General features: G+C 46.9%; 1 long non-coding RNA gene across 1 annotated transcript; it reads left to right on the top strand.

Moving 5' to 3' along the window:
* Positions 1-267: 267 nt before the first annotated feature.
* Positions 268-17,088, top strand: LOC143974949 (uncharacterized). The gene is made up of 2 exons (XR_013272302.1): positions 268-678; positions 16,801-17,088. It is a non-coding gene; the product is annotated as an uncharacterized LOC143974949 (long non-coding RNA).
* Positions 17,089-18,437: the final 1,349 nt, after the last annotated feature.

Raw genomic sequence — 18,437 nt, 5'->3', positions numbered from 1 at the left:
AAAATAAAAATTTAGCTAAAAAAATAAATAAAAAAGTTTAGGAGTTATAAATAAAAATTCGGCTAAAACAAAATAATAAAAAATTTTTTAGGGGTTATAATGATTTACACTTGTAAACGAAGAGTGCCAGAAAGAGCCTAGTGGTGAAATATACTATTGCTGTTTATAGACCAGCATTCATTGTTGCAGAGTGTAAAGTTCCAATGACGTCCCCCTTTATAACAGCTACAACTGTTGAATACAAGCCTTTTCAGCGCGCCAGTTGTGTCCTTTGCCCTGGGTGTGAGTGAGCGGCTTACACAAGTTGGGAGAGGACAAGCCTGAAGCCCTGCACTGACTTCCGTGTTCTCGCACAAGCCCCTCCCCACCCCACCCACCTGGGACGCCGTCGATCACCATAGAGACGAGAGCACGGCTTCCTGTCACGTGAGCGCCTGTGATCACGTCTGCATTGGCTGGCCGCCGCCTCTTGTACACCGAGACAGAATGGAGAGCCGGGAGAGAGCACTACACCGAGAGAAGGAGGAGGGGAGCAGAGAGTCCGCACAGCTGGCGGAGAGGAGGAAAGAGGCGGAGGGCTGTCTGAAGACCCTGTCCTGCCATTCCTACTGGTTCGATCTGTGGATCTTCTTACTGTTTGACTTGGTGCTGTTCATCATCATCTACCTGCTGCCCTCAGTGAGTACACGGCGCACCCATAGTGGTCACATGACCAGCCAGACACTCCTATTGGTCTGCCACCAAATACTATCCAGCCTGATAGGCCTCACTCACACTTGCCGACCCTCTGAAAAGCGATCTACGATACGCTGTGTCCACTAAAGTATGAGATCTGGAAGCGTAAAGTTTTTAGACAATTCAAAACTTTTGTAAAAGCAAAGCAATCTGCTGTGGATTGCTTTTTGGGGGAGTTGTAGTTGACAGGGTTCTAGGAGGCAGTATGTCACCACTAAGGATGAGCTCCGGTGTGTTCACCTGCCCCATGTGCAGAGCCCGCCAGGAAGTCGGCGATGCGCTAATCACAGGCAGTGAGACATTGCCCCCTATGTGCGGCTGCAGAGATCGGGAAATGTCTCACTGCCTGTGATTAGCGCAGTGCCGACTTCCTGGCGGGCTCTGCACGTGGAGCATGCGAACACGCCGAAGCTCATCCCTAGTCACCACTAGAGATTGGCTCAGGTGTGTTCGGGATCTGATCCCGCCAGGCAGCCACCACTGTGCATGGGTAATCACAGGCAGTGAGACATTTACCAATCTGTACAGCCTGACCTTGTTCCCCTGTGAAGTGTTGAGGTCACCTCCAGCGGTTTTGATGGTACAGATTTACTGACTCGATCACCAGATGAAATCTGCTGAGAGCCTGAGCCAGCCCCTCCACTGACCATCCCAGCTCTCTGCTCAGAGCGGAAGGGAGAACTGAATGATCAGCGATGTTTGATTGCTCAGTTCTTACTGCAGAGCCGGTGGGGGACAGATGCAGAATTCGCCTAGGTGAATATAATTTTTTATTTTTACGTCCATACTTCTTTTAAAGAGGAAGTAAACCCTGATGGGTTTACTTCCTCTTTCATTCCCTGCAAAGGCAAAGCATAATGGACTACTATGCATTGCATAGTAGCCCATTATGTGTCACTTACCTGACACAGGAGCCAGCGATGTCACCGCTGTCCCCTGTAGTCCGGCACATCCATCTTTTCGGTGGGGTCTCGCAGCTCCGCCGCTGTCATTCGGCGGAGCCGCGATGACGTCACTCCCGCGCATGCGCACGGGAGCCGACACGCGCGGCAGCTCCATTGTTGGAAATGCCGCGCTCAGTGCGCCTGCGCGCCGCTGTCTACGGCGCATGCGCCGTAGACAGCGGTGCCTGTCTTCAGGCAAATATCTCCTAAACCGTATAGGTTTAGGAGATATTTCTTGGACCTACAGGTAAGCCTTAATCTAGGCTTACCTGTAGGTCAAAGTGGTTTGTAAGGGTTTACAACCACTTTGATGCCTTCATGGCAGCCGTATGCAAATATGCGGCCTCGGCTTGAAGGGGTTGTACTGGGGTGATGGTTTTTTTTTTTTTTTTTTTTGTTTTTTGTTTTTCTTATTGTACATCACGGGAGACAGAGCCATAGTAGTTACTACGTGGGTTACAGTGGGGCAAAAAAGTATTTAGTCAGCCACCAATTGTGCAAGTTCTCCCACTTAAAAAGATGAGAGAGGCCTGTAATTATCATCATAGGTATACCTCAACTATGAGAGACAAAATGTGGAAACAAATCCAGACAATCACATTGTCTGATTTTTGAAAGAATTTATTTGCAAATTATGGTGAAAAATAAGTATTTGGTCAATATCAAAAGTTCATCTTAATACTTTGTTATATATCCTTTGTTAGCAATGACAGAGGTCAAACGTTTTCTGTACGTTTTTCACAAGGTTGTCACTAGGGGTGCAACGGATCGCCACCGATCCGTGATCCGAACGGGTCAACCCGCTCGGATCGGCACATGCCGCGATCTGCGGTCTCGGCCTTAGGAAAGGCCGCGGCTTCGGCCTAGCTCCAAAGCGGCGGCCATCTTTCTACACCCAGGCTGTTTACACTGACACTTACTCTGACGGAGCGATCACTTGTAAACAAACCAGCGTCATGTCATGACGCCGGTTCCTCTCTCCCCTCTCTGTACTAACCTGTACAGTGGAGGGGAGAGATCCTGAGATAGAAGCAGCCATCCCTCCATACGCTGCAGTACCCCAATACTCTAGCAATACTCTGCAGTACCCCAATACTCTGCGATACCCCGCCGATACTCAGCCAATATTACAGTGGGGGAGATAGTGGATATTACAGTGGGGACTATATGGTGGTGGAATTTTCACAGGTTTTTGCAAATTAAATTATTTGCTGATCCGAAAAATGATCCGATCCAAGGAACGATCCGATCCGTGAGTTTTTTGATCCGTTGCACCCCTAGTTGTCACACACTGTTGCTGGTATGTTGGCCCATTCCTCCATGCAGATCTCCTCTAGAGTGATGTTTTGGGGCTGTCGCTGGGCAACACGGACTTTCAACTCCCTCCAAAGGTTTTCTATGGGGTTGAGATCTGGAGACTGGCTAGGCCACTCCAGGACTTTGAAATGCTTCTTACGAAGCCACTCCTTCGTTGCCTGGGGCGGTGTGTTTGGGATCATTGTCATGCTGAAAGACCCAGACACATTTCATCTTCAATGCCCTTGCTGATGGGAGGAGGTTAACACTCAAAATCTCACAATACATGGCCCCATTCATTCCTCCATGTACACGGATCAGTCATCCTGTTCCCTTTTTTTAGAGAAACAGCCCCAAAGCATGATGTTGCCATCCCCGTGCTTCACAGTAGGTATGGTGTTCTTTGGTTGCAACTCAGCATTCTCTCTCTTCCAAACACGATGAGTTGTGTTTCTACCAAACAGTTCTACTTTGGTTTCATCTGACCATATGACATTCTCCCAATCCTCGTCTGGATCATCCAAATGCTCTGTAGCAAACCTCAGACGGGCCTGGACATGTAGTGGCTTAAGCAGGAGGACATATCTGGTGCTGCAGGATCTGAGTCCCTGGCGGCGTAGTATGTTACTGATGGTAGTCTTTGTTACGTTGGTCCCAGCTCTCTGCAGGTCATTCACTAGGTCCTCCCGTTTTGCTCACCGTTATTGTGATCGTTTTGACCCCACGAGGTGAGATCTTGCATGGAGCCCCAGATCAAGGGAGATTAGCAGTGGTCTTGTATATCTTCAATTTTTCTAATTATTGCTCCCACAGTTGATTTCTTCACACCAAGCTGCTTGCCTATTGCAGATTCAGTCTTCCCAGCCTGGTGCAGGTCTACAATTTTGTTTCTGGTGTCCTTCAACAGCTCTTTGGTCTTCACCATAGTGGAGTTTGGAGTGTGACTGTTTTGAGGTTGTGGACAGGCGTCTTTTTTTTTCCCTCTTCTCGGGGAAAGAGGCACCAAAGGCCATTCCTCCTTCCTCCCGGTGGATTATTTAGGATCTGGGGCCCGCGCTCACACAGGAAAAAGCTATTTTAAAAAAAGGGGGGGGGGGGGCAGATTAGCACGGCGTTGGCGTCCTCCAACGTACAGTGGAGGAAGGTCTGGTTTTTAAAGCACCGTTATGTTCTTTATGTTGCAGGAGGGACACGAGAGCAATGAGGTTGGTGACACAGGCATTCCTTTGACACATTTTACTACTGCATCAAGCTGAGCATTAATAGCGGTGACAGAGCTGAACTATTTCTCAAGCATTGGATGCATTCCTTCTGGTAGTACCTCTGCTTTGTGCATTGGGCTATGGCAGAAGGGGGATGAAAACACCTCAATAAAGGGCTCTATAAAGAATTATTTAGTCACACGGAAGCCTAGATCTATCCCAGTAAGATGGCATCTTCCCCTGAGAGTAATATGGCTGGTCACGGTTAGCCGTCCGGAGGGGCAAGTGTTGCATCTGCTCTTAAACACTGCAGGCCCTGTGTATTTTTACTAAGGAGGTTTTTCTTCAACCATTTTAAGCTTGAAGAAAAAGTTTGATGCTTTAATCGCATCCCAGAGTGGGACTAAGCGTAACAGGTCCCCGTCCATTGCTCAGGACCCTCATACTGAGGAACAAGGAGCGAGGGATGGCGAATTTCTCTCTAGGACCAGGAAAAGGCTGATATCTCTTCTTCCGAAGAACCTGATGCGACGTATCAAGCTTGCAGGTAAGGTTGTTTACAGTCACTCACTGAATTGGTCCACTCCACGTTTTTACTGCCAGTAACGCAGTCAGTTGATGAGCCCACTTCTTGGGTTCACTAAAAGCGCCCCCAATCTGTTCATGCTTTTTCTATCCATTCATGGCTAAGAAAGCTTATGTATCCTGAGTGAGAACACCCAAATAAACATTTTTTTTCTTTCCTCTGAAAAAGTTCTCAATATTTTATTCTATGGAGGAAGTGTTTTATGGGGAGTTCCAGCAATTAATGCTGCTATATCCTCTGTAAACAAAAACCTGACTTGTCCAGTAGATAATACTCATATGCTAAAGGGTCCAACAGATAAGAAGTTGGAGTTCCTTTTTAAAAAAAAATTAAAAATAAACTTTCGCTCGCAGGTTCAGTCATTCAAACCTGCACTGGTGTCAGAGTATCGCAATCCTTAAAGGACCAGTTTATAGAAGTACTCAAAGTTATTCCTGATCAGCAGGCCCAGGATTTGGCCGGCTTATCAGAAGCGTTCTGTTTTACAGTTGACGCTATGAAAACGCCCCCTCCACCCACCGTCTTCTGGGGAAAGCTCTGATTCAGACTCTGGTCCTGCTGTGGCTGGAGGCCCCTGTTCTGACGTTTCAGAGGATGCGGACCAGGACAGTGAGGATGACTGTGTCCGGGTTAGTACAGGAAAAAGCGCTAGTAGGAGCTTATCACAGTGGTGCGGGATACCCTAAAGATGGAGGATAAGGTGGGGGTATCTGCAGAGGTGTCGGTCCCTTTTGGGTCCCACAAGCCGGCCCGCACTGCTAAGGTGTTTCCCTACCTAACTTATTTTGATACGTTTATTTACAAGGAGGGGGGAAACGCGCAGCGGGCCTTTTCGGTTCTGAGACGGATGGTGGTGCGCTACCCCTTTGAGAAGAGTTTCCTTACGAAATGGACATCTCCGGTTGTTGACCCCCCCCGGTATCCAGGTTAAATAAGGTAACCACGATTCAGGTGGAAGGGACCCCTGCTTTGAAGGACTCTGCCGACAGAAGGGCCGAGGCGGTTGCCCGGTTCATGTTTACATTGGTGGGGTCAGCATTGCGCCCAGTGTTAGCCGCGGCCCTGTCGTCACAAACGCTTACTGAATGGGTTAAATTGTTACACTGCGAGTTGGAGAAGCAACAGGTTTCCCTGGTCTGCGTGGAATTGGCAGACCAGTTGGTGCAGGGCCTGAAGTATGTCTGTGATGCGGCCTTAGATACGGCCCCCTTGCTTTCTAGACCCTCAGTATCAGCGTGGTGCTATGTCGCCTGGTTTGGCTAAAATGCTGGACTGCGGACCATGCATCTAAGACAGCACTGGCAGATTTGCCCTTCCAGGGGGAGCCTCGCTGGATGACATTATTAAGAATGTTACTGGGGGGAAAGAGTACTTTGCTCCCACAGTCCAGGAAAGGTAAGGAGCCATGCTGTAGGCTGGGGCCCTCTTTTTCCGCTCGGAGGCGGATTTTTCATCCACCCAGGTCGGCAGGTAAGCGCTCCCAGTCCGACAAGGTGCCCATTAAGGGACAAAAGTGTCCCGTGGTTTCGCAAGCCAAACAAACCTGCAAGCGAATCCGTTGCCACATGAAGGATTGCCCCTGCCCATCTCTTGGGTGGGGGATCGCCTTCTTAAGTTTGCAGCCCGGCGGACCTCCCTCCTTTCCGATCTGCAAACTGGTTTCATCAGGATACAAGATGGTTTCTTTCTTGTCCACCAAACAGATTTTTATTTATTTTTTCCCTCCAACCTTCATCTTCTTCCGGCTCGTCAGGAAGCCCTGTTCGGGGCAGCACAGGACCTGCTGCTGTGTGGGGTGATAGTACCTGTGCTGGAAAGGTTTCAGGGATTCTACTCCAATCTGTTTGTAGTCCCAAAGAAGGAAGGGGGTCTGTCTGGTCCTGGATCTCAAGGCCCTGAATGGCTTTGTGAAAGTACAAAGGTAGGATGGAATTGGTTCGCACCATGGTCCATCAGGGGGACTTCTTGGCGTCCTTGGACATCAAGGACGCATACTTCCATGTCCCCATATGCGTCGGGCATCAGAGGTTTCTACAATTTGCAGTCAGGGACGAGCACTATTGATTTGTAGCTCTCCCTTTTGGTCTAGCTTCGGCACCAAGGTGCTAGCCCCAATTCTGGTATTGCTAAGGCAACGAGGGATCGCAATTGTGGGTTATCTGCACGACCTCCTTCTGAGAGAAGCTTCCGCCTCAGAATTAAGGGAGGATGTGGCAATCGCCATACAGACTCTTTGGGAGTTTGATTGGGTACTGAACCTCCAGATGTCGGTGTTGGTGCCTGGAGTACTTGGGCTTGATGCTGGACTCCTCAGAGGCGAGAGTCTTTCTCTCTTCAGAAAAGCTGCAGACACTTCAAGCTGAGATGAAGTTGTTGATGTCCCACAGGTGGTCGCCACTGAGTCTCCGACATCCCCTGGATTGTCAAATTCGGGTGAGCGAGCTAGTCAGGGAGTCTCTGCTCTGGTGGCTGAGGTCTCCAGCTCTTCGGTCTGGGAAATCGTTCCTTCCTCTTCATTGGACGGTGATCACAACAGACTCCAGCCTGACCGGCTGGGGGGGGGGGGGTGTGGGGTGTACAGTCGGCCCAGGGTCGCTGGACGCAAGAAGAATCCCGCCTGCCGATCAGTGTGCTGGAGCTTTGGGCGATCAGGCAGTGCCTCTCCACATGGTCACAGCGGCTGCAGGGGCGTCCGGTCAGGATCCAGTCTGACAACGCCACGGTAGTGGCGTATGTCAACCATCAAGGAGGGACAAGAAGCTTGGCTGCAGCACTGGAGGCTGCTCTAATCCTGCAGTGGGCAGAGTGGCGCGTGCTGGCTCTGTCGGCCGTGTACATTCCGGGCGTAGAAAACTGTCAGGCGGACTACCAAAGTTGTCGGCTACTGGACCAGGAGGATCCCTGGGCAGACGCGACAGACACGTTGGTGGCTCCATGGGGGCATTATTCCCCCCCCCCCCCCCCCACTCAAACTTCTACCATGTCTGCTACGCAGATTTTGTGATTCTGATTGCCCCAGTATAGCCTCGACGTCCTTGGTACGCTGACATAGTACGAATGGTGGCGGATGTTCCTTGGCGGCTTCCGATGCAAGAGGACCTTCTGTCTCAAGGTCCGATACTTCATCCTGCTTTACCGTCGCTGGTTTTAACGGCATGGCTGTTGAAAGCCAGGTGCTAAGGGACTGAGGTCTGTTGGATTCGGTAATCTCCATTATCCTGAGGGCACGGAAGTCATCTCCTCGAAAGATTTATCATCATACGTGGAAGGCCTACATCTCCTTGTATGGAGACCTGGGTGGCGTCCGCGTACTTATTCAGTTTCCAGGATCCTTCTGTTTTTGCAGTGAGGAGTGAATCAGAAACTTGCATTAAGCACCATTAAGGGGCAGGTATCAACTTTGGCTGTCTTTTATTTATTTTTTATTTTTTCCCAACGATTCATTCATTGGTGAGTATGTTTTGTTCAGGTGGTTCGACATGTGGCCCCTCCGGTTTGACCACCACTGCGTGGGATTTGAATCTGGTGCTCTCGGTCCTTCCGAAACCACTGTTTGAAAAAGTTAAGGAGATTCCCTTATTGACTCTCTCTCAGAAAGTAGCTTTTCTTGTGGCTATTACATTTGCCAGGAGGGTTTCTGAGTTGGCGGCTTTGTCATGCAAGTCTCCCTACTTTATACTCCACAAGGATAAGGTGGTGCTGCGTCCGCAGCCTTCATTTCTTCCAAAGGTTGTTTCAGCTTTTCATCTAAATGAGGACATTGTGCTTCCGTCCTTATGTCCTCAGCCGTCACATCCCAAAGTGGTTGCCTTGCATTCTTTGGACGTGGTCCAGGCTCTGCGGGTGTATGTCTGCTAAAGCTCCTTTCTGGAGGTCAGACTTGCAGTTTGTATCGGTGGCTGATCCGAAGAAGGGCCAGGCGGCCTAGTCGGCCACCATTTCTCGTGGATCAGACAGATTGTGGTTCAGGCCTATGCCATAAGGGGGCGGGCACCCCCCTTAACGGTCACGGCACATTCTACCAGGGCAGTTGGTGCCCCCTGGGCTTTCCGACATCAAGCGTCCATTTCCCAGTTTTATAAGGCGGCAACCTGGTCATGCATTCACACTTTCACTAAATTTTACAAGGTTGATGTGAGCGCATTTTTGGATGCTTGCTTCGGCCGAAAGGTTTTGCAGGCGGCTGTTTAAGGTTGCAACTCCTCTGAGGAGTTCTGGTTATGGGTGGAGTTTATTTTCTTGCTGTTCCCACCCCTCGTTTTTTGACACTGCTTGGGGACGTCCCTAAGGTCAAGATTAAAGGTGCTGTGTCCGTCAATGAACGCAAGAGAAAATAGGATTTTTGTATTCACCGTAAAATCCTTTTCTCGAAATTTCTCTCATTGACAGACACAGCACCACCCCTCCTAATTATGTTTGTACTGCTTTTTGACGAACCGAGCTACTGGAAGCAGAGTGTTATAGCCAGTAGGGCCGCACCTGGGCGGTACTGTGCAGTTTTGCTGGTTTTTACATGTTCTGCCTAGTCCTCTCCAGAAGGTGGCGCTATAACCATAAGGTCAAAATTAAAGGTGCTGTGTCTATCAATGAACTTCAGAGAAAAGGATTTTACTTTGAGTACAAAAATCCTATTTTTTTTTTTTTTTTCCCCAGGAGAGGATCAGTTCCATAAGGGAACTGATTAAGTTACTCAAGTCAAAGAAGAATCCTTCTATTCGGCTTTGCATGAATTTGTTGGGAAAGATGGTGGCTTCTTTCGAGGCCGTTCCTTATGTGCGGTTTCATCTAAGACTGCTGCAAAACAGTATCCTGTCAGCTGGGAAGAAGGCCCAAGCTCTGGGCTTCCCGATGCGTTTATCCCCCAATGTGTGTCAGAGCCCCAATTGGTGATTTGATATCCAAGAATCTTCAAAAAGAGAAATCCTTTCTACCAGTAACCTGGAAGGTGGTAACAGACGCCAGCCTTCTGGGCTGAGGAGCAGTCCTGGAAGAAGCATCTTTCCTAAGGAAATCGGTGATGACCATGTCCAATGTTCTGGATTCGGGCAGTACGCCTGGTCCTCGAGGCCTGGACGCTCAAACTACAGAATTGTCCTATTGGGATACAATCCGACAGTGCCACAGCTGTGGCCTTTATCATTCACCAAAGGGACAAGAGAAATCGTGCAGCCCAGAAAGAGGTGAATCATATCCTATCTTGGCAGAAAACAACATTCCTTGCCTATTGGCAATTTTCATTCCAGGAATAGTGAATTGGCAGGTGGTCTACTTGAGTCACCAACAATTGTTCCCTGGAGAATGGTCCCTTCACCCCGACATGTTTCTGTTGATATACCAGAAGATGGGGAGTTCCGGATGTGGAACGTTGTGTCAAGGATAAGGGATCCGATGGCATACGAAACAGATGCCTTGATTTTTATTTATTTTTCCCGTGGGATCAGTTTTTTTACTGATCTATGCATTCCCTCATGTTCTGCTGCTTCCGCGCCTTCTTCGCAGGATCAAGCAAGAAGGGAAGGAGGTGGCCCCAGGAGATCTTGGCTTGCTGAGATCGTAAAGATGGCGGTGGGGGACCCTTGGACCCTCAGCGCCTAGAGGCGATTCAGTTCGCATTGTGCGCTATACAAGTAATTCATTCATTCATTCATACCACTATGGACAGACTTTCTCTTGCGAGGTCCGGTATTCTATCCTACCTTACAGACACAAAATTTAGCGGTTTGGCTATTGAAACCCACATTCTGAAAGATCATGGGTGGTTAGCCTCAGTAGTTCCATTTTTGGGTGGAACTCCGCTTTAACCAAAGTAGAACTTCAGCTCATCTGATTCCTCCCCCTCCGATGCCACACTGCATGTGCAGTAGGTAACCGGGAAGTGAAGCCGCAACGCTTCACTTCCTGATTCCCTCACCGAGAATGGCGCCGGCAGCAGCCGAGAGCCGAACGATTGCTCGGCTTCGGGTGCCGACGTCGCTGGGCTCCAGGAAAGGTAAGTGTCCATTTATTAAAAGGCAGCAGCTGCAGTATTTGTAGCTGCTGGCTTTTAATAATATCTATATCTATCTATCTATATAAATTTATAATGTGGACTCCCTCTTTAAATGCTAGGAAGCTGGCCTCCAGAGTCAAGAATCTGGAAGGCATATGTCATGTCTTCTGCTGTAAATTCAGGGGTTGGCATCCCAGGAAATATGTCATAGATAAGATCCTTGAATTCCTACAGATAGTACTCAAGGTCAGCTTCATTTCTAATCCTATCAATGGCCAGATGTCCGGTCTTTCTTTTCATCAACCCCTTGCTTCCCTCTCTCTGATTTGTACCTTTTTTTTTTTTTTTTTTTTTATTTTATTCAGGGGGTAATGCGGATTAATCCTCCAGTTTGGTCACCCCTGAACCCTTGGGACTTAATTTTAGTCCTGTCGGCTTATAGAAGCAGCCTATTTTTGGAGCCAGTACAAGATATTACTATGGTCCTCTTGACGGGAAAATTTTTTTTTTCTTGGTTGCCATATCTTTTGCAAGAAGAGTATCAGTATTGCCTGCTCTTTCTTGTAAGGAGCCATGTTGGTTGCTCATCAAAGGAAGGATACATACCAAAAGGTTAGAGAGCGCTGCCCACCCCCAAAAAACACAAAATGGAAAGGACTCCCCTATAGTGGGGTTTTTAGGCAGCCAAACAGAAGGGGAAATAATAGGCAATGTATGAAAAATATGTATTTATTAATATGTAGAAAAAAAACCCTTTACTTGATGATTAAAACATGAGCTTCAGTAGGAAATTAATAACAGATACATAATATCAGACAATGGTTACATATCAGCATTATATAATAAATATCAAGATTGTAAACCAATCGCAGTCCTGATGCGTTTCAACCCACACTGGGGTCTTCTTCAGAGGGACTTCTGCTAGAGAAATGTATAACAATTACTTATTGCACACACTGTTAACATGTCAAAATCATATAAGGTGCAAACAGTTGGTATAGTTACCCCATAAAATGTATCCGAAAAGAGGAAGAAGAATTTATTCCCACATGAAGAACCTCTTAAAAAGAAAACCCTCTGCCTCCCCAACCAGGGGTTCCAGATTACTCCACGGATGCCACAATCAAAAACAGGCCAAAGTCGCAGTATGGCTTGCGAGAAGTCACACAGAGGGGGCACAACCACCCAGTGGTGCAGGTATAGGCGGATACCACCTACAGTAAAGAATCAAAATAAAGTTGTATTTAGTGTAATCTATACAAAGTTACACAAGCCATATATAATATGGCTCTAGCATATGTATGGGCGACATCATTCCCTGGCATATGCATAAATCATTTATACTTGAATTTTTACACACATGTGCCACCAGCTGTAGAAGTGAGAGCGGTGTCTCTGTCACCATCTCTCACAGCACACTGAGCCCTCCACTTCCAGACCAGGATTCATTATATTTATACACCATGGTTAACCCCTTGTCTTCAGGATCTATGGCGGTATTGTTGTTTTCTCTTATATTCACTGACCGACACAGCTCCTCTCTTAGCCATTGGGTTGTTATGCCCACCTTTAGGAGAATACTAAGCATTACATGTTATGTAACGCTCAGGGGGCGGTCCCTTGGGTAACAACCCTCCAGCCTGCCATGCAGTCATCCGTTTTATTTTGCCCAAGATGATTGATCCTGTGAGCTACTTTCAACAGCCGGCTGGGTGACAGGCTGGATACCCTTATCCTTGTAGTCTCCCCAGTCCGGCCATCGAGCATGTGCAGGCCAGAGCTCTGCGCTGGGTCGGCCACAACGAAACCTCAGCTCCAGAGGTGGTCGGTGAGCTTTTATGCTCCGGGGCACACATATGACCAGGCTACTGATTACTGTGTCAGTGTGCTGGGCCAGCAGCTGCCCTGTACTGATCAGAGAGTGGGTCTGTAATGGAATGTCTCCCAGCTCTTCAGGACTGGTAAGTACAGCTCTCCCTGCCTTGGTGGTGCTGAGCAGCTGGGCATTCCCTGGTAGATCGATTCGGGGGGGGTCCCCTCACCTCCCTCTCTTCTCTCCCTGTCCCTTTTCCCCCTCCTGGTGGGGGGGGATGCTGCTAAGCTGCGTGTTTGTCTGGGGGGGGGGGGGGGGTGTGGCGCTGGCTGAGTCCTGGGTCCTGTTTTTCATGTCCCTGGAAGGTATCTGTGAGGCTGTGCTTGTGTGCTATGCTCACCGCCATTGTTTCTCCCTGTCCCTCATGGTTCTTGCATTCGGCTGCCATCTTAGGTGTGGGTAAGGGATATCATGCTCTCCTGGGCTTCGGCGGCCATTTTCCTTATACAGGATGCCAACGGCCATTTTCTAGAAGCCTGAACACATTTTTCAGTGTTCTCTAGTGGCAGCATGTGCTCTGACGGCCATTTATCCCCGTGTTTTATGTACTTATGCTGGACGGCCATTTTCTTTGAGCCTAAGCACACTTCAGAGCGGTTTCAGCGCCATTAGCAGCTGCTTCCACCGACACAGCACTGTTTCCTCTGCACCAGAGAGACTACAGGCACTACCTGCTGGATAGGGCAGAACCCCCTCAGGGTGTTGAGTCCTGCGAAAAAGAGCCCCTCAGCCAGCAGCAGTAAGGAGGGTGGAACTGTCACTGTCCTAAGTCCCCTTTGGGTGGCAGACAGGGTAGGGTCAGCATGGCTTCAGAAACTGGTGCTTCTTCCCCCCCCGAAATCCAGGCAATTGTCGGCGGTCCTCAATTCGTTCGTTGCCAAGATGGAGGCGGTGCGTGGGCACAAAGGTGCAAAAAACCGTCCTCTAGGGAGAGCTCTAACGCCGACTCTGGCCTCGCCGAGGCTGGTGGCCCCTGTTCTGTTTTGTCAGATGACGCTGACCAGGACCGTTCGGACAGTGTGGATGAGTCCCCATCAGTGCGCTTGTTGGAGCACTTATAACAGCTCTGCGTGATACCCTGAAGATTCAGGAGCCAGCAGATTCCTGCACTGAGGTAGCGGTCCCTTTTGGGTCCCGTAAGGCAGCCCGTTCACCTAAGGTGTTCCCGTATCTGACTTATTTTCACAAGTTCATTTACAAGGAATGGGGTCGACCGCAACTGACCTTTTCGGTCCCCAAATACATGGCGGTGCATTACCCCTTTTGAGGAGAGCCTTCCCAAGAAGTGGTCGGCTCCCCCGGTCATGGACCCCCCAGTATCCAGGTTGAATAAAGTAACCACGATCCCAGTAGAGGGGACTCCTGCATTTAAGGATCCCAGAGACAGGAAGGCCAAGGCAGTGGCTCGTTCCTTGTTTACGGTTGTGGGGTCCGCCGTGCGACCAGTACTCGCATCCGCACTTGTGTCGCAGACTGAGTGGGAAAAACTGTTGCACCGCAATTGGGAGAACAGGCTTCTCCTGTCTGTGTGGAACTAGCACACCAACTAGTGCAAGGCCTTAGTACGTTTGACGTGGCCCTGGATACTCTCCCCCTGTTATCCAGGGCTTCAGTGTCGGCAGTGGTGCTAAGGTGCCTGATTTGGTTAAAATGCTGGTCTGCTGACCAGGCATCTAAAAAAAGCCCTGATGGATCTCTCCCAGTTGAAGTCCTATTGTTGACGTAACGCGTAGGAGCCGGAAGTGACGTTTACATCCGGGCTAGTTGCTCGGCGGTCTGCTGTGCTTTATATGTACATCCCCTTGTGAGTAGTTATTTTTTATCTTTAATAAAACTGTGTTTGAAAATACTACACTATGGCGGTATCTCTTGGTTTATCCCTTTGAGCCCGGTGACCATACACAAGGAAACTGGATATATTTGTGTCATCTCCAAGACTCCACTGTACAGCAATCACCTGGATCATCCTCTGTTTCCTGATTGCCTTGTGTGTCTGTTTCGCTGCTTAATCCCGCAGCAGGGAGGTAATTACCTAGTGATAGCACAACCACTGGCACGGATCACCACCAGAGGATCGTCTCACGTTTGGCACATTGCACTTTAACCCGATTGATGCATTTTTGTGCTGCGATTTTTTTAGTGGCATGTTTATATTTTACTCTATTTGGGACACTTTAGTTTGATGCACTGACACGATTGTGTTTCACATATATGATTTGTGTCATATTGCATTTTATTTCTTTATTGATGTGATTCACTGATTTGTTTTGAGTATTATATGCACATGTTTTATGCACTTTTTATGTACGTAGTAATTTTAATTAGTCCTTGCACATACCCGCAATTTTTAACTGTTTGAGTTGACCCACTTATTTATTGATCACCTTTGATGGTCCACATATTTTCACATTTATCTACACTTGGTCACTTTATAAGATTGTTTTTATAAGATTGTTTCTTTTCTCTTATTTTGGGGTTTAATAAGCAAGCGCACACACCCCCCCTTTTTTAAATTTTCATAAATTGAGAGTCCACTCACATAGTGATTGCTGCTGCTTTTTGTTTTTACCTCCCCCTATTTTACATAGAGCGCGGAAGCTCACAGATATACATCTGCGCTCCTTTGCTATATCCAGGATCCTGCTGTTTCTTCAGCAAGGAGTAGACCAGAAACTAGTGTTGAGCATCATTATAGGGAAAATATCAGCCTTGGCTGTCTTTTTTTTTTTTTTTTTTTTTTTTTGAAGTGCTGAAAAAAAAAAAACGCTGTTTGAAAAATATCAGGGAGATTCCCCTATTGACTCTCTCAGTGGTATTTCAGGTGGCCATTACATCGGCCAGGAGGGTTTCGGAACTGGCGGCTTTGTCATGCAAGTCGCCGTATCTGGTTATCCACAAGGATAAGGTGGTTTTGCGTCCGCAACTGTCTTTTCTGCCGAAGGTGGTCTCGGCTTTTCATATCATTGAGGACATTGTGTTACCATCTGTGTCCTAAGCCAAAACACCCTAAGGAAGTGGCCCTTCACGCTCTGGACGTGGTTCGGGCTTCCTTTAGGAAGTCAGACTCGCTGTTTGTTTCAGTGGCTGGGCCAAAGAAAGGCATGGCGGCCTCGTCTGCCACCATTTCCAGGTGGATCAGACAGATTGTAGTGCAAGCCTATGCCTTGAAGGAACAGGTGCCCCCCCCCCCCCCTTCTGGTCACGGCCCACTCCACAAGGGGAATCTTAACATCTTGGGCCTTCCAACACCAAGCGTTTTTCGCTCAGGTGTGTAAAGCAGTGACCTGGTCATCTGTCTGCATGTTTACCAAGTTCTACAAGGTAAACGTCAGTGCATCGGCTGATGGCTGTTTTGGCCGCAAAGTTTTGCAGGCGGCCGTATAATTGCAATTGAATATGCAATATATTTTCTTTTTGCCTGTTTTTTTTTTCCGATTTAAAAACGCAGTATCTTTTTTAAGTTAATGCACTGTTGCGTTAGTTACTGCAGTTTTTGGTTGAGGGTAGTCCCTCCTGTTGAGGTGTACCCTGGTTTTGTGGTGGTTTTTTTCCACGCGTCTTGTGGGTGAAGTTTTCACTAGTTCCCACTTGCCATGGTGGATGAAGTTTTATGCTGTTTTCCCACTCTCCTTTGGCACTGCTTGGGGACGTCCCAATGGCTAAGAGAGGAGCTGTGTCAGTCAGTGAACATAAACCATATTTCTTTTGCCTGCAGGCCATCTCACTATACTTGCCCAACCAGTTTTTCTGTGATAAGGTGTTACACAACAACAAGTATACATACAAAAAACAGCACTCAATAGTACCAGGCGATAATAAATTGATGACAGTAAAATAAATAAAAATTTAATTTAATGAAATGCACAGAAGATTAAAATTCACAACAATACAATTTTAATCTTCTCTGCATTTCATTAAATAAAATTTTTATTTATTTTACTGTCATCAATTTATTATCGCCTGGTACTATTGAGTGCTGTTTTTTGTATGTATACTTGTTGTTGTGTAACACCTTATCACAGAAAAACTGGTTGGGCAAGTATAGTGAGATGGCCTGCAGGCAAAGGTGAAATATGGTTTCACACTGTTGAGGTTTTGAAATGATAATGTTTGAATTATGTAGGTCTCTGTATAGTTCGTCATGTAACATAAGTTCATTTCTTTTTTTTCCACAGGAAGCCTAACATAAATCTACTTCATTTGACTCTTGACCACCCCACTTTGATGAGATGTGCACAATTTCAGCAGAATGAGGAGAGGAGTGGCCATGTCAAACTGCAGCTCTACAGCATGACTTCAGGACATGTGGCAATTGTGGACTCTGAAAAGACTGCTTTCCAATCAAGACCTGTTCATTCTTACCATTCCCTTGCAGAGATATTTATTTTCACTTGCAATTACTTTTTTGGAGTTATTTCATAAATACTTTATATTATAATTATACTAAAGCAGTTTGATTTATATTGGTTGCCTTTGCATGACTTTTTTTTTTTTTTTATGCATTTTAACGTCTCAAGAACCACTTTTAAGTTGGATAACAGTCGTACAAACCTCAATTAGCCAGTTGTGGACATTAAGTGTGGTACACAGGCCCAAAAAAATAAAAACTTCATCAGAGTACACCATGCATGTGTAGCATGTAAAGTGCCACAGACCCCATTACAGCTGTCATAATGACTGTAGATACAGTCACTGCTTAAAAAAAAAAATGTAAATTCTTGCTGACACTATCTTTATAAACTGTGTTCAGATGAGGTAGAGAAAGATTCAATGTAATTGTTACTTTTGTATATGATCTGTAGATAAGTGGAACAAAGTGGTGAGCTGAGGTTTAATCTGCAGGGAGTGTCTAAACACTTCCATATCAGGCCTATTTTGGCACTCCTCCCCTACATGTAAAAAAATCATAATTTTTTTTTTCACTCAAATTACTCAGAGGAATCCCCCAAACATAATAAATAAATATATATTCATATTCGCAGACACCCTAGGGCAGTGATGGTGAACCTTGGCACCCCAGATGTTTTGGAACTACATTTCCCATAATGCTCATGCACTCTGCAGTGTAGTTGAGCATCATGGGAAATGTAGTTCCAAAACATCTGGGGTGCCAAGGTTCGCCATCACTGCCCTAGGGAATACAATGGCGGTCGTTGCAACTTTTGTACATTGCATGGTATTTGCACAAGAATTTTTATAACTTTTTTTTGGGGGGGGGGGGCATTTTCATGAATTAAAAAAAGAATAAAACAGTAAAGTTTACAAAAAAAAAAAATAAGTATAGTATTTAAAGATGATGTGCTGACTAAATAGATACCCCAACATGTCTTGCCATGCCCTGCCATGAACAGTTATAGAATTGTTCAGCAGAGTCTGCTGCACAATTCTGATATAAGCTTATGGTCACGTCAATGACCATAAGCTTATAGGAGAGGGAGAAATGAGGTCTGTACATCTTACTGACCAGGCCATCTGTAGGCACTTCTGTAAGTCCATACGGACCTGGCAGTGAAAGGGTTAAACCCAAAACGATTCTATTACCAACTAGCTGTGATGGCTGCATTAATTTAGTTTTTTATCGGGAAGAGGGGGCTGTAATACAAGAGGTGTGCTACTGGCCAGATTGCCAGGTTAAAAAAATAAAATAAATGCAACTCCCACATTTAAGGATTGGTAAGCTGCTATATACAACGGGTAAAAAAAAAATAAAAAAATTGAACATGTCACTATTTTTCTAGGTAAATATATTTCTAAAGCTGCTATTGGCGTGAAATGTTCACCACGTCTGTAACAACCCATACGTACAAAGAAA

Source organism: Lithobates pipiens, unplaced genomic scaffold (assembly GCF_037356315.1).
Source record: "Lithobates pipiens isolate NorthernLeopardFrog02 unplaced genomic scaffold, aLitPip1_a1.2 Scaffold_13, whole genome shotgun sequence".
NCBI lineage: Eukaryota > Metazoa > Chordata > Amphibia > Anura > Ranidae > Lithobates > Lithobates pipiens.
Note: the sequence above shows the minus strand (reverse complement) of the source record. Positions and strands in the feature narration are given on the sequence as shown.